Source organism: Ornithorhynchus anatinus, chromosome 2 (assembly GCF_004115215.2).
Source record: "Ornithorhynchus anatinus isolate Pmale09 chromosome 2, mOrnAna1.pri.v4, whole genome shotgun sequence".
In the NCBI taxonomy this organism is placed as follows: Eukaryota; Metazoa; Chordata; class Mammalia; order Monotremata; family Ornithorhynchidae; genus Ornithorhynchus; species Ornithorhynchus anatinus.
In genome coordinates, this window is record NC_041729.1 from 97,208,363 (window position 1) to 97,222,015 (window position 13,653).

Below are 13,653 nucleotides of genomic sequence, written 5' to 3' on the forward strand. Positions count from 1 at the left end.
CATGATGCATTTATTTGGAAATGGAGGAGAAAGGGATTGTCACTGGCCAATCGGGTAATCCCATCAGGTGGGACACGGGAGCTAGAACTCATTTAAAAATTCAGGAATTAACTCTCTGTGGCATGGGGTCCTTGACCTCAGGTCATCTGAGATTTCAATATCTCCAGGTGCTTTCTTCTCAGAAAAGAAACATCTGTTGCAAAATGAGGATTCTTAAGCAAACAAATCATTCCTTATCTACTTTCTCATGGAAAAAAACTCTCTAGCAAGTCATTTCTCCCCTAGAGGACTTGGAGAATTTGGAGATTTGAGGGACATAATACCTAATAGTCAGTGAGGGTGAAATGGCACATAGTAATGTATACCCAATCCAGCCACTCCTAGCTTTGTGGAGCACTACATGCTGGAAGTCCTATTCCCTGTAGGGACAGCGGCCAATAGCCATGTGACTCAGAGCCCCCTGGACATTAGGAGCTTGAGGGGGTCCAAAGGACCCTTCCCGTACCCAGACCCACCACCCCTGATAGCATAGACCACTACACTCTGGAAGCCTCATCCCCTGCCATTACAACTTCGGGTATTCTGAGATGGCTGAGGCAGTTTGAAACTAAGGGCCATCTGCCTGGAGAGGTGAGGATTCTGTGTCCACTTTCAAAGAAATGCTTTCTAGATAATTGTTATCTTGGTTTGTTGACTCTTTTGGTAATTCATTGAAAGGCAGGCAAAGAAAGAAAATGTGCAGGGTTCACAGGGCTCTGTTGGCACACAGTAAGTGGTTAATAAATACCCTCAAACAACAAGAAAACAATTTAGGATGTCTTCATTTATGTGAGGCCTATATACCAATCAAGGCACCTTACTAACACTGGTTAAGGTGCCTTTGGAGGGCAGACTTTTCTCTGGAGGAAAGTGAAATGTCATTTTCTAAGGTCGATAAGTTATTCCTCGGCCTGAACTTCTCTGTACATGTCCCAGGTGCAAATGTAATCGTGATGTTAGGTGCAAGCAAATCAGATTGGATCCAGTCCCTGTCCCACACCAGGTTAACACTGTTAATCCCCATTTTACCAATGAGGTAACTGAGGCCCAGAGAAGTTAAGTGACTTGCCCAAGGTCACACAGCATTCATTCACTCGCACTGATGGAACATAGTGAGTGAGAAGCACTGTACTAAGCACTTACAAGACTACAATATAACAACAGCAGACAAATATCTGCCCACAAAAAAGTCACAGCAAACTTGTGGAGGAGCCGGGTTTGGAGCCCAGCTCCTTATTTAGGACAGAAGTGGCTTAATAAATACTTGTGGTGCTGATGATGATGATGACAACGACGATAATGATGATGACAGGTTGGGGTCATTTTGCCTAGTGAAGAGAAAGCCAACGGGTGTCAATAACTGTCTTCCAAATCAATGAAAAGTCTCTCAGTAGAGGATGCTGACTTGTGTCCATTGAGTACAGAAAACAAAACAAGAGGAAATTAGTTTAATTTGAAATAGAGATTTTGGTTGGGCCCAAGGAAGAAAGTCTCAGGATGATCACCCATTTGAGCAGGCAATAAAAGATGGGCAAGGAGTCCTCCGTTGCTGGACAACTTTAACTCTTTAGTGCTTAGAGGTACAGGAATCCCACCCCCAACTTTTCACGCACTGCAGCCTGGAGGTACAATTTCTGGTCTGCCTTTCACGCCTTTGCCTTCTAAAAGGAAGCCTGTTTTTTCTGAATCATCCTTTCAAGAAGTTGCGTCTTGTGGCCACAAGATGCCAGTAGCAAGAAAAATAAATCAGCTGTCTTGTACAGACGTGATCCGTCCTGGGGAAATGCATGCCCTTTCCCAGCACCAAGTGGGAGAAGATACCTTTAGTTTTACGATTCAAAATGAGAGACAGTCAGACAACAAAAAGAGAAAGAGCCAGGGATGAAAGACACATACATTTACGCAACAGAAGAGACAGATTAACACTCACACACCAAATATATACACACACAGACACACAAACATTCATGCAGGCATTCATTTAGACCTTCTCCCACAGACAATCAATTAGTAAATTAATGCTTTGCATTTATTAATTTACTTTACTTTTACTGTTTTCAGAGCACTGTACTAAGTGCTTGGGAGAGTACAATATAACAAAATTGGTAGACAATTTCCCTGCTCACAATGAGTTTACAGTCTAGAGGGGGAGACAGGCATTAATCTAAATAAATAAATTACAGATATGGGCATAAGTACTGTGGGACACACATACACACAAGCATACACAAACACATACACACACATCCTGAAAACAAATTTAGAATGTGTAATGGAGGTGGTTTCCGATATCCACTTTCCTGGGGGAAGAGGCGAGGAAATGACCTGTCCCAACACTTTCAGCCCTATGGCTCTCTCACTAAAGAATCGGAGCATTCAGCAGTTCCATGGAGGACGATTGTCTTTATAGAGAGTGATCCGGCTTTTTGGCTGCTTCTTCCGAGATGATCCTATTACAAGCCACATGAGTGTATCGGCCTGGGTCTTCTCAGTTGTTTATGATGAGGTTCGATAACTGTATCTCAAGGGAGATGGGGCGGGGTGGAGGAAGAGACAGAGTTGGACTTCCAGTAACTTTATCCTGACCCTTTCTCGCCGACCCCCTCCCAACCCTCCCACCCCCTCCATGTGCAGGCATCTCCGAACTCCCACCAACCCTCCCCATTTCCACCCCCGCCTGAGGAGGTGTGAGCCATGGATCAATTAGGCACTGGGGGCTTAAGGTTTGTGGAGTCAGTGGGGGCTGGGAGGCTAGGCTATACACTCTAGGCTGTAAGCTCGCTGTGGGCAGGGAATATGTCCGTTATAGTGTAGTCTCCCAAGCACTTGGTGTTAAAAACAGCATTCTGAGCATAGCAGCTCTTGATCTAAATGACTCTGTTTTTGTCTCAGGAAGTCCCCCATTTCAGGTGGGATGTATATCACATCTGCAAATTCCAAATTCCCCGGGGACAGGAGATTGCTTCTTTCCCAAAACAGATAAGGCCTGCTTGGACAGGAGATTGCTTCTTACCCAAAACAGATAAGGCCTGCTTGAAGAGTCTCTTTTGTCATTGAAGAAAACACACTTGTCCGAGTATTTTTGTGATTGGCTACTTCTCTTATACGAGTATTTTTGTGATTGGCTACTTCTCTTATACGTTGCAAATAAAGGCACAGCCAAACAGGAGAGGAGGGCCAATAAAGGCACAGCCAAACAGGAGAGGAGGGCCGTTGTGTCACTCGTACCTCTCCGGAGGTGAACGGGCACTCCGTCACCTTCCTCCCTTTTCTGATCTATCCAACACTGTCTCTGAGTGTTACTTTCCTTACTTGCGTCACCACCTTGGGTTCGAATCCTCACTGCCTTTTAGTTCCATTCTCTTTTCGAGTACACTTGGCAGAGTGCTCTGCACACAGTAAACACTTAATAAATATGATTGACTGATTGCATGGGCTGGGTAGTGGCAGTTACGGCAATGGTGAGGGTCTGTGGCTTATGAAGTTCATTCATTCATTCATTCGATCATATTTATTGAACACTTACTGTGTGCTCAGCACTGTACTAAGCGCTTAGGAGAGAACAATATAACAATAAAGAGATACATTCCCTGCCCAAAATGAGCTTACAGCCTAGATGAGAGGGAGACAGAAATATCCCCCACTCTAGACTCTAGACTGTAAGCTTCCCCTCCTTTAGACTGTAAGCTCTTAGGAGGGCAGAGAATATACTCCTCCCAAGCCCGGTCCGCTCCCAGACTTCTCCATCACCGTGGATGGCACGACCATCCTTCCCGTCCCGCAGGCCCGCAATCTCGGTGTCATCCTTGACTCGTCCCTCTCGTTCACCCCACACATCCTATCCATTACCAAGACCTGCCGGTTTCACCTCTACAATATCGCCAAGATCCGCCCTTTCCTCTCCACCCAAACGGCTACCTTACTATTACGGGCTCTCGTTATATCCCGGCTAGACTACTGTGTCAGCCTTCTCTCTGACCTCCCTTCCTCCACTCTCGCCCCGCTCCGGTCTATTCTTCACTCCGCTGCCCAGCTCATCTTCCTGCAGAAACGATCTGGGCATGTCACTCCCCTTCTTAAACAACTCCAGTGGTTGCCTATCGACCTCCGCTCCAAACAAAAACTCCTCACTCTAGGCTTCAAGGCTCTCCATCACCTTGCCCCTTCCTACCTCTCCTCCCTTCTCTCTTTCTACCGCCCACCCCGCACGCTCCGCTCCTCTGCTGCCCACCTCCTCGCCGTCCCTCGGTCTCGCCTATCCCGCCGTCGACCCCCGGGTCACGTCCTCCCGCGGTCCTGGAACGCCCTCCCTCCTCACCTCCGCCAAACTGATTCTCTTTCCCTCTTCAAAACCTTACTTAAAAATCACCTCCTCCAAGAGGCGTTCCCAGACTGAGCTCCTCTTCCCCCTCTACTCCCTCTGCCATCCCCCCTTCACCTCTCCGCAGCTAAAGCCTCATTTTCCCCTTTTCCCTCTGCTCCTCCACCTCTCCCTTCTCATCCCCACAGCGCTGTACTCGTCCGCTCAACTGTATATATTTTCGTTACCCTATTTATTTTGTTAATGAATTGTACATCGCCTCGATTCTATTTAGTTGCCATTGTTTTTATGAGATGTTCTTCCCCTTGACGCTGTTTAGTGCCATTGTTCTCGTCTGTCCGTCTCCCCCGATTAGACCGTAAGCCCGTCAAACGGCAGGGACTGTCTCTATCTGTTGCCAACTTGTTCATCCCAAGCGCTTAGTACAGTGCTCTGCACATAGTAAGCGCTCAATAAATACTATTGAATGAATGAATGAATACTGTTTATTGTAGTATTGTACTCTCCCAAGAGCTTAGTACAGTGCTCTGCACTCAGTAAGTGCTCAGTAAGTACATACAATGAATGAATCAATGAATGAATCAATGAGGCTCCTGGTGAGGGCAGCCCCTCCCGCTGGTTGGGCCAGCTGCAGACCTTCCCCCCAATCAGGACACTGTAAGCTCATTGTGAGCTGTGAATATGTCTGTTTATTGTTATATTGAACTTTCCCAAAAGCTTAGAACGGTGCTCTGCACACAGTAAGTGCTCAATAAACATGATTGATTGAAAGAATGAATGAATACCTGTTCTCCCTCTTACATAGACTGTGAGTCCCATATAGAACAGGGACTGTTTCTGATCTGATTATCTTTTGCCCACCCCAGGACTTAGTGCAGTGCTTGGCACATAGCTAGCACTTAGCAAATATTACTATTATCATTATTATTATTAGGTGGGAAGAGGGGGACCTGTGAGCTGGGGTGCTAGTTACTTAGTCATGTGACCATTCGCACCGCACCCTCACTGCCCCGTGAGTAAGGAGCTTCGTGGAATCCCATGTACCAGAAAGGCAAGGCCCCCTAGGACATGGAGTCTAGAGAAATTACCCCAGTTTTTTTCATAGTATTTCTTAAGTGCTTACTTTGTACCAGGCACCATTCTAAGCATTGGGTAGATACAAGATAATCAGGATGTACAAAGTCCCTGTCTTATATAGGCCTGAATGTTTTAATCCCCATTTCACAGATGAAGTAACTGAGGTCCAGAGAAGTGAAATGATTTGCCTGAGGTCACACAGCAAACAAGTGGCTGAGTCAGGATTAGAACCCAAGTCCCCTGATACCTAGGCTTGTGCTCATTCCACTAGGCCAAGCTCCTTCTTTGATCTTCCCCTTAATATGCTTAGTATGCTCGGATTTCCCAGAGCTCAGGCCGTGGACAGCCACAAGAAGGCTGCCTGGTCTGTTTCTCTTCAATTCTCATCCCAGGACTTAGATCCACTCCTGAAAACTGATTTTTGGAGGTTGGGGAATCTAAAACTGCTTGCAGTCTCTGCAGAGATAAGAGTGCAAGTGTTAACTGCAGACCTATAAACCAAAGTATTCTTCGAGGTTGTCGGGAAGAAAGGAGTTTGCAGGGAAGGATTGGGGCCCATTGGTTTGTCCAAAACAAGTAGGTGTCCACAGTGCACCTCTCTGGGATTGTAAGATTTGTTCAGATCACATCATGCCAAGGGTAGGCTGGTGCTTTTGATTTATCATTCCCCACCATGGGCCTCTTACATATTCTTCCTTGAGGAATTTCACTTATCTCTAAACTTTTTAGTTAGCAACCACTGAGTCATCTACAAGTAGCTTATTCTTCCTAATTGGTTACACATCTGCTTCCATCAGCATTTCAGAAGCTAGGGTCTGAGTTGTCAGAATGGGCCCTGACTGTTAATCTTATCTTCGGAGATAACCCTGCTTGGCATTTGACCTTGTGGCTCACTATCTTAGGTTTATGTGCCTTTCCCATCTGTCTCGTTCCCTTCTAACCGCAGTTATATAGAGCACCTGGGCCTTGGGCCCTGTGTTATTTAACCTCTATCCCAGAAGGATGGTGTGCTGTGTCCCCATGAAAGTAGGGAGGGCATTACCCACTGTGAAACTGACCGTTGCAAGTAATGAAGGCAGCAAGGCTCCCCAGCCATTGAATCTACACCTTTGCAAAAGAAAAGCTGTGTATGGGAGAAATTTTCCTGGCTGTGGGAGGTATGTGTACCTTTTTCCGTTCCTATGCTTGAAAAGAAATTCTCAGGGCAGAAGAGGAAAAAGGCGAGAAAGATATTGCCTAATTACTGGAACCCAATTTTGTCACCGGAGCTGATATCCTATCAATAGCAGCCTTGCTGTATCCCTGGGTTATGTGACTCTTGAAATGCTAATGCTGAAATTCTTCTCACCCTCAGCTGGCTCTTTCCCCAGTCCCAGGAACCAGGTGCTTTTCCAAGATTGAATTCCCAGCCCCTCTCCCATCTCTGCAAGAGGGGGCATAGAAAAAAGAAGGCCTCAGAGCAGAGCAGAGATTGGAGAATAAATTAGGGAGGGAGACATAGATGTGACACATGGAACTAGGTGGATGGAAATTTCCAGCGTGCTATGGGACATTGCTTGCCTGTGCAGAAAACCCCAGAATATCAAACCCAGGTACCAGGGTGCATTACAGTTATGTCTGCAAAATGTTGCCTTGTCTCAGAGAGATTTTTTTCACGGCCACAATTCTTACCCTATATCTCTGCTCCCCCCTTGCCTAATTAAAAATAATAATAACAATAATAATAATGGTACTTGTTCATCACTTACTACGTGCCAAACACTATTTCCTAAGCTCTGGGGTAGATAAAATACAATCAGTTCAGAACCTGACATGAGACACATAAAGTGGGAGGGAGAAGAAGTATTTCAAACCTATTTTACAGATGAAGAAATTGAAGCACAGGGAACTTAAGTGACTTGTCTATGGTCATGCAGCAAACAAGGAATAGAGCAGGGATAAGAACCCAGGTCTCCTGACTCCCAAGCCTGTGCTCTTTCCAATTTCTGTACCTTCGTGTTACTGGGCCTCAGTCAATCGATAAGTGGTATTTGTTGAGTGCTTTCTGTGTGCTTGGGAGAGTACAATATTACAGAGTTGGTAGACACGTTCCCTGACTGCAGCGAGCTTACAGTCTCTCTCCTCTCTTCACAAAACATTGAAAATTCCCATCAGGTCTTCCCCTCCTTTCCCATCTTTTGAATCTAATAATGTTGGTATTTGTTAAGCGCTTACTGTGTGCCGAGCACTGTTCTAAGCGCTGGGGTAGACACAGGGGAATCCGGTTGTCCCACGTGGGGCTCACAGTCTTAATCCCCATTTTACAGATGAGGTAACTGAGGCACCGAGAAGTTAAGTGACTCGCTCAAAGTCACACAGCTGACAAGTGGCTGATCCAGGATTCGAACCCATGACCTCTGACTCCAAAGCCCGTGCTCTTTCCACTGAGAATCTATTTCTCTATTGTGGACAAGAGAGTTGCTGGATCAAGGCCGGAAGTGGTGAGGCCTGGGTAGAGCAGGCAAAGAAAGATGGATTTGAGGAGAACACAGGATCCCATTTTAGGGGAAAATGGAGGGCCTGTTTGAGGAGCAGAGAGCTCTGGTTCAGAGATCCATCAGCACTCCAGACTTCCTCAAAGGCCTGTGTGAAGTGCAGTTTCACTGGTTAAACCAACATTAAGACCCTGAGAGTTGCCCTCCAGGTCATCACAATCATTAGGTCCATCAGTGGAATATACTGAGCGCTTACTGTCAGTCAGTCAGTCAGTCGTATTTATTGAGCACTTACCGTGTGCAGAGCCATATACTAAACGCTTGGGAGAGTACAATGAAACGATATAACAGACACATTCCCTGCCCACAATGAGTTTAGAGTCTGTGTGCAGAGCACTATACTAAGTGCTTGAAAGAGTACAGTGTAATAGAGTTGGTAGAGCTGTTCCCCACCCCATGGTCCATCCAGCCCAGGATGTGCTGGTTACCACATTCTCACATTACCACATTCTAAAACACCCATTCTCATGGTTAGGGCCAATCTAACATCCTCAAACCTTCCATCTGTATTCTGAATTTCCCTCTAGTAACCTATTATTCTTCTCTTGACCGTGAGTACAGTGAAATTCCGATTTAGGCCGGGCCACCTTGATTTAGGGAGTTCGGCTCTGCATCCCCAAAGGCCTAAGGCCTTCTGAGAGTCCCATTTGAGGTAAGGACATGTCAGGTAGGGTCCCACAATTGTAGTGGTGTTGGCAGTGCCAGTGGTGATGCCTCCTTCAGCAACAGCAGCCACTGCCCCTGCCATCGCCACTATGGCTGGTATTCATTCATTCTTCATTCAATTGTATTTATTGAGCGCTTACTGTGTTCAGAGCACTGTACTAAGTGCTTGGAATGTATAATTCGGCAACAGATAGAGACAATCCCTGCCCAGTGACGAGCTCACAGTCTTAAAGGGGAAGACAGACAACAAAACAAGTAAACAGGCATCAACAGCATCAATATAAGTAGAATTATACATCTACACACATCATTAATAAAATAAATAGAATAATAAATATGTACATATATACACAAGTGCTTTGGGGCGGAGAGTGGGGTAGAGCAGAGCGAGAGAGTCAGGGCGATGGGGAGGAGGAGCAGAAGAAAAGGGGGGCTTAGTCTGGAAAGCCCCCCTTGCCTCGTGGTATTGTATTTTCCCAAGTGCTTAGTACAGTGCTCTGTACACAGTAGGTGCTCAATAAATATGATTGAATGAATGAATGACCTGGGTTCTAATCCTGCCTCTGCCATGTGACTTTGGGCAAGTCACTTAACTTCTCTATGCCTCAGTTACCTCATCTCTAAAATGGGAGATTAGGACTGTGAGCACCAAGTGGGACAGGGTCTGTGTCAACCTGATTAGCTTGTTTCTACCCGAGTGGTTAGATCAGTATTTGACACATAGTAAGTGCTTACAGTCTCTCCCATCTCTTCACAAAACACTGAAAATTCCCACCAGGTCTTCCCCTCCTTTCCCGTCTTTTGAATCTGTTTCTCTATCGAGGAAAAGAGAGTTGCATATCGTTAACTTAACTGCATATCCATAATTCATATATTTATATTAATGTCTGTCTTCCCCTTTAGTCTATAATCTTGTGGTGGGCAGAGAGCATTGTTAATAATAATTATAATGGTAATAGTATTTGTTAAGTACTTACTGTGTCCTAGGCACTGTACTGAGCGTTGGGGTGGAGACAAGCAAAGTGAGTTGGACACAGTCCCTGTACCGCATAGGACTCACAGTTGGTACCAACTCTGTTATATTGTACCCTCCCAAGTGCTTAGTACAGTACACACAGTAAGTGCCCAATAAATACAATTGATTGACTAATTGGCAGCCTGACCCCAGGCCTGCTACTGCTGCTGGGATCTGCTCCCCAAAACTCTGGCTTGGATCAATACCCTCCCCCTCTCCCTTCCCACCTCGCCATCCCAGAAATGCTTGGTGTTGACAGAAGAAACAGTCGGTATTCTTAGACTGGGAGCCTGTAGACTGTAAATTCCTTCTGGGCAGAGATTATGTCTACCTTTTCTATTGTACTGTAATAATAATAATAAAGATGATGTTTGTAAAGTGCTTATTATGTGCCAAGTATTGTTCTAAGTGCTGGAGTAGATACAAGGTAATCAGGTTGTCCCATGTGGGACTCACCGTCTTAATCCCCATTTTATAGATGAGGTAACTGAGGTAAAGAGAAGCTAAGTGTCTTGCAAAGTGGCAAACAATAGAAGGAAGAGGTAAGAGATCAAGGACCTGGAGAATCTGCAACCTTGATTTTCCGCCCAGAATAATAGAATTTATTCTTCCTCCTCAGCAGGGATGCACCCACAGGATTGAGCTCTGGGATTCCTGCTATGACTAGTTCCAGTGACCCTATCCAGTTTCCTAAAGAGAACAGCAAATCCTCCCATGCTTGTTGACTGTCTCTGTCCTTGCTGAAGGCTCCCCCACCCCACCCGCAAACCTGACTCTGAACCCCTTGTCCTCTGCTTCCCCAAGGCGATTCCGTGAAACTCCAGAGGAAGCCTATAATTGCACCCCCTCTTTGGTCATTTAATCCCATATTATCTATCCAGACCAGTGATCTAGATTCCAAGCCAGGGACACTGGGCCCACCTGTGGTAATATGTTGGAAAGCATTTCAACATCCTAAAACTGAAAGATGTGTCTATGGTGTCACTATGGGTTGGAAACAACTGGACAGCATAAGACAAGATTGTATGTGCTTCGGAGTCAGAGGTCATGAGTTCGACTCCCAGTTCTGTCACTTGTCAGCTGTGTGACTGTGGGCAAGTCACTTAACTTCTCTGTGCCTCAGTTACCTCATCTGCAAAATGGGGATTAACTGTGAGCCTCACGTGGGACAACCTGATTACCTTGTATCTACTCCAGCGCTTAGAACATTGCTCTGCACATAGTAAGCGCTTAACAAATACCAACATTATTATTACCACTCAAATCAGATTAACTGAGTGCTTACTGTGTGCTCATCATTGTACTAAGCACTTGGGAGAGTACAACACAATAGACTCATTCCCTATCCTCATCATATAATAATAATAATAATAGTAATGATAATAATAATAATTGTAGTATTTGTTAAGTTCTTACTGTGCCAAGAACTATACTAAACTCCAGACTGGATATTGGACAGCCATATGGGACATGACCCCATGTGGGACTCACAGTCTAAGGGGGAGGGAGGATGGGTATTTAATCACTTACTTCTAGTCAATTGCTGTTTTTTTTCATTTGTAAAATGGGGATTATGTACTCATTTTACAGATGAAGAAACTGAGTCACCGAATTGTACATCCCAAGCACTTAGTACAGCACAAGATCATATAGCAGGCAAGTGGCAGAGTCATGATTAAGACCCAGATTTTGCTGAGTAGGTATCAAAAGCCATGTGAGTCGATGGTTTCCCCTAGTGAGTGAAAAGACTAGGGAAAAAAATGGAAAAAAAATTTGAGATACATCCATCATTTGGCAGGGAGAACCAGAAGAGATATCAACAGGAAAGATGGAGAAGAAGCCAGAGGAGCGAGGAGGAGAACCAGTAGAGAATTGTGTCAATTAAATGAAGGTTGGATATCATTTCCAAGGGAAGAGAGTGGTTTTACTGGGTTGACAGCACTGGTTGGTGTAATTTATTTATTTCTATTAATGTCTGTCTCCCCTAATCTGTAAACACATTGTGGTCAGGGAGTGTTCCTGTTTATTTTTGCGTCGTACTCTCCCAAGCGCTTAGTATAGTGCTCTGCAGATGGTAAGAGCTTAATAAATATGACTGAATGGATTAATGGACAGAACCAGTGTTAGTACTGTCTCTGAGTGATTGAAGCTTTTGTTAACCTACTGCTAGACAGAAGAGGGATTGCTCAGCATTGCTGATAAGTCTTGTCTTATGCCGTCGAGTCATCTCTGACCCATAGAGACGCCGTGGACACTACTCTCCCAGAACACCCCATCTCCATCTGCGATCGTTCTGGTAGGGGATCCATAGAGTTTTCTGGTAAAAATATGGAAGCGGTTTACCACTGCCTCCCTCTGCACAGTAAACTTGAGTCTCCGCCCTCAACTCTCTCCCATGCCGCTGCTGCCCAGTACAGGTGAGTTCTTACATAACAGATTGCCTTCCACTCACTAGTCACTGCCCAAGATAGGAATAGGTAGGCCTCTGCTTGACTCTCCCTCCCGTAGTCGAAACTGGTAGAGTACTGGAAACTCTCCAGTTACGACCCTGAGAGGGAAGTGGAAGAGATGAATAGTATTGAGGATAACTGAAAGGTCACAGAGGTTTAGAACAGAGTAGAGCTGTTTGGATTTGGATACGAGAAGATTGTTGGTGACTTTGGAGAATGGATGGGAAGAAAATAATAAAAAAGTTGGTATTTGTTAAGCGCTTACTATGTGCAGAGCACTAGTTCTAAGTGCTGGGGTAGATACAGGGTCATCAGGTTGTCCCACGTGAGGCTCACAGTTAATCCCCATTTTACAGATGAGGTAACTGAGGCACAGAGACCTGAATGAGAGACTCAAGAAGAGACTTATAGAGGTGAAGTGAAGATAGCAGGTAAAAAATATCTTGGTTTCACACTTTCAGCTTAGAAAGATGCATTTACTTTTATCACAATAGTGTTTTGTCTGAAAAATGCACTACTGCCTCATCATGGAATTCTCTAAGATTTTAGTGTAACTCCTGGCCTTGTAATAAATTCACCACTAAGTCCCTAAATGTATCCCCCTGATATCCTGATTGGTGAAGCGGGATTCAAATTAGTTTCAGAGCTTGTCACATACCATGGAAAAGGATTAGATTGGCTATTGGGTAATAATGAAATAAATTAAAGGAATGAATGTATTTCAGCCTGGAGCTGGGTTAGTGGATAAGGACCTAGTTTGGATATGGTGGATACCTTCTCAAATCCTTTCTAAAACCGAAGTCTGGGCATACTTTATCAAATTTGTTTGTTCGCTCTTATATCTTCTTCCATTCCTGGAATGGATCTGAGCCACAAAACAAATAAAAAAGCAAATCAAAGACCCATATGATTCTGACCCAATAAACATGTATTCAGTAACAAATAGCAGGTGTCAAATTGAGATGTCCACTAGCTGCCCTACAGAAAACAAAGATGCCTCAAACTGCTCCCACAGCTTTAGAAGTTTCTTTGTCATACCACTTTCTGAATCTAGGATTTGGACTCTTTCATCTTTTATCAAAGGCCTATGGAATGATAGGTAGAGAGATATTTTTACAGTATATCACAATATAACACAGCCTTGTAGACAGGATAATAAAGGATACCTGACCCACAAAGTGTCTCACGACCTTTTCCATTTACACCTCAGCTATCTTGGAGGACAAATTCTACAGAGTCAGATAAATAGTTGGGTGGTTCGGATTTCCCATCTTTGTTAAATTGGGGAAGTAAGCCCTTACTGGGTACAAAGCACTATACTAAGTGATAGGAATAAGAAAATCAATCCTGTTTGCTTTTCTATTCTTCTGATTATTTATTCCTAGGTTGATGGGCTTCTGCTAATTTTCACATTTGAATTGTTTCCCCTTGACGTTTGTTAGGTGAGATATCAAATGAGTTTGATAAATTCTGTTCCCTTCAGACATTGAACATAGTGGGGATAATACCTTGTGTTTCTATTTTCCAAGTTACACTATTATTCCAATCTTG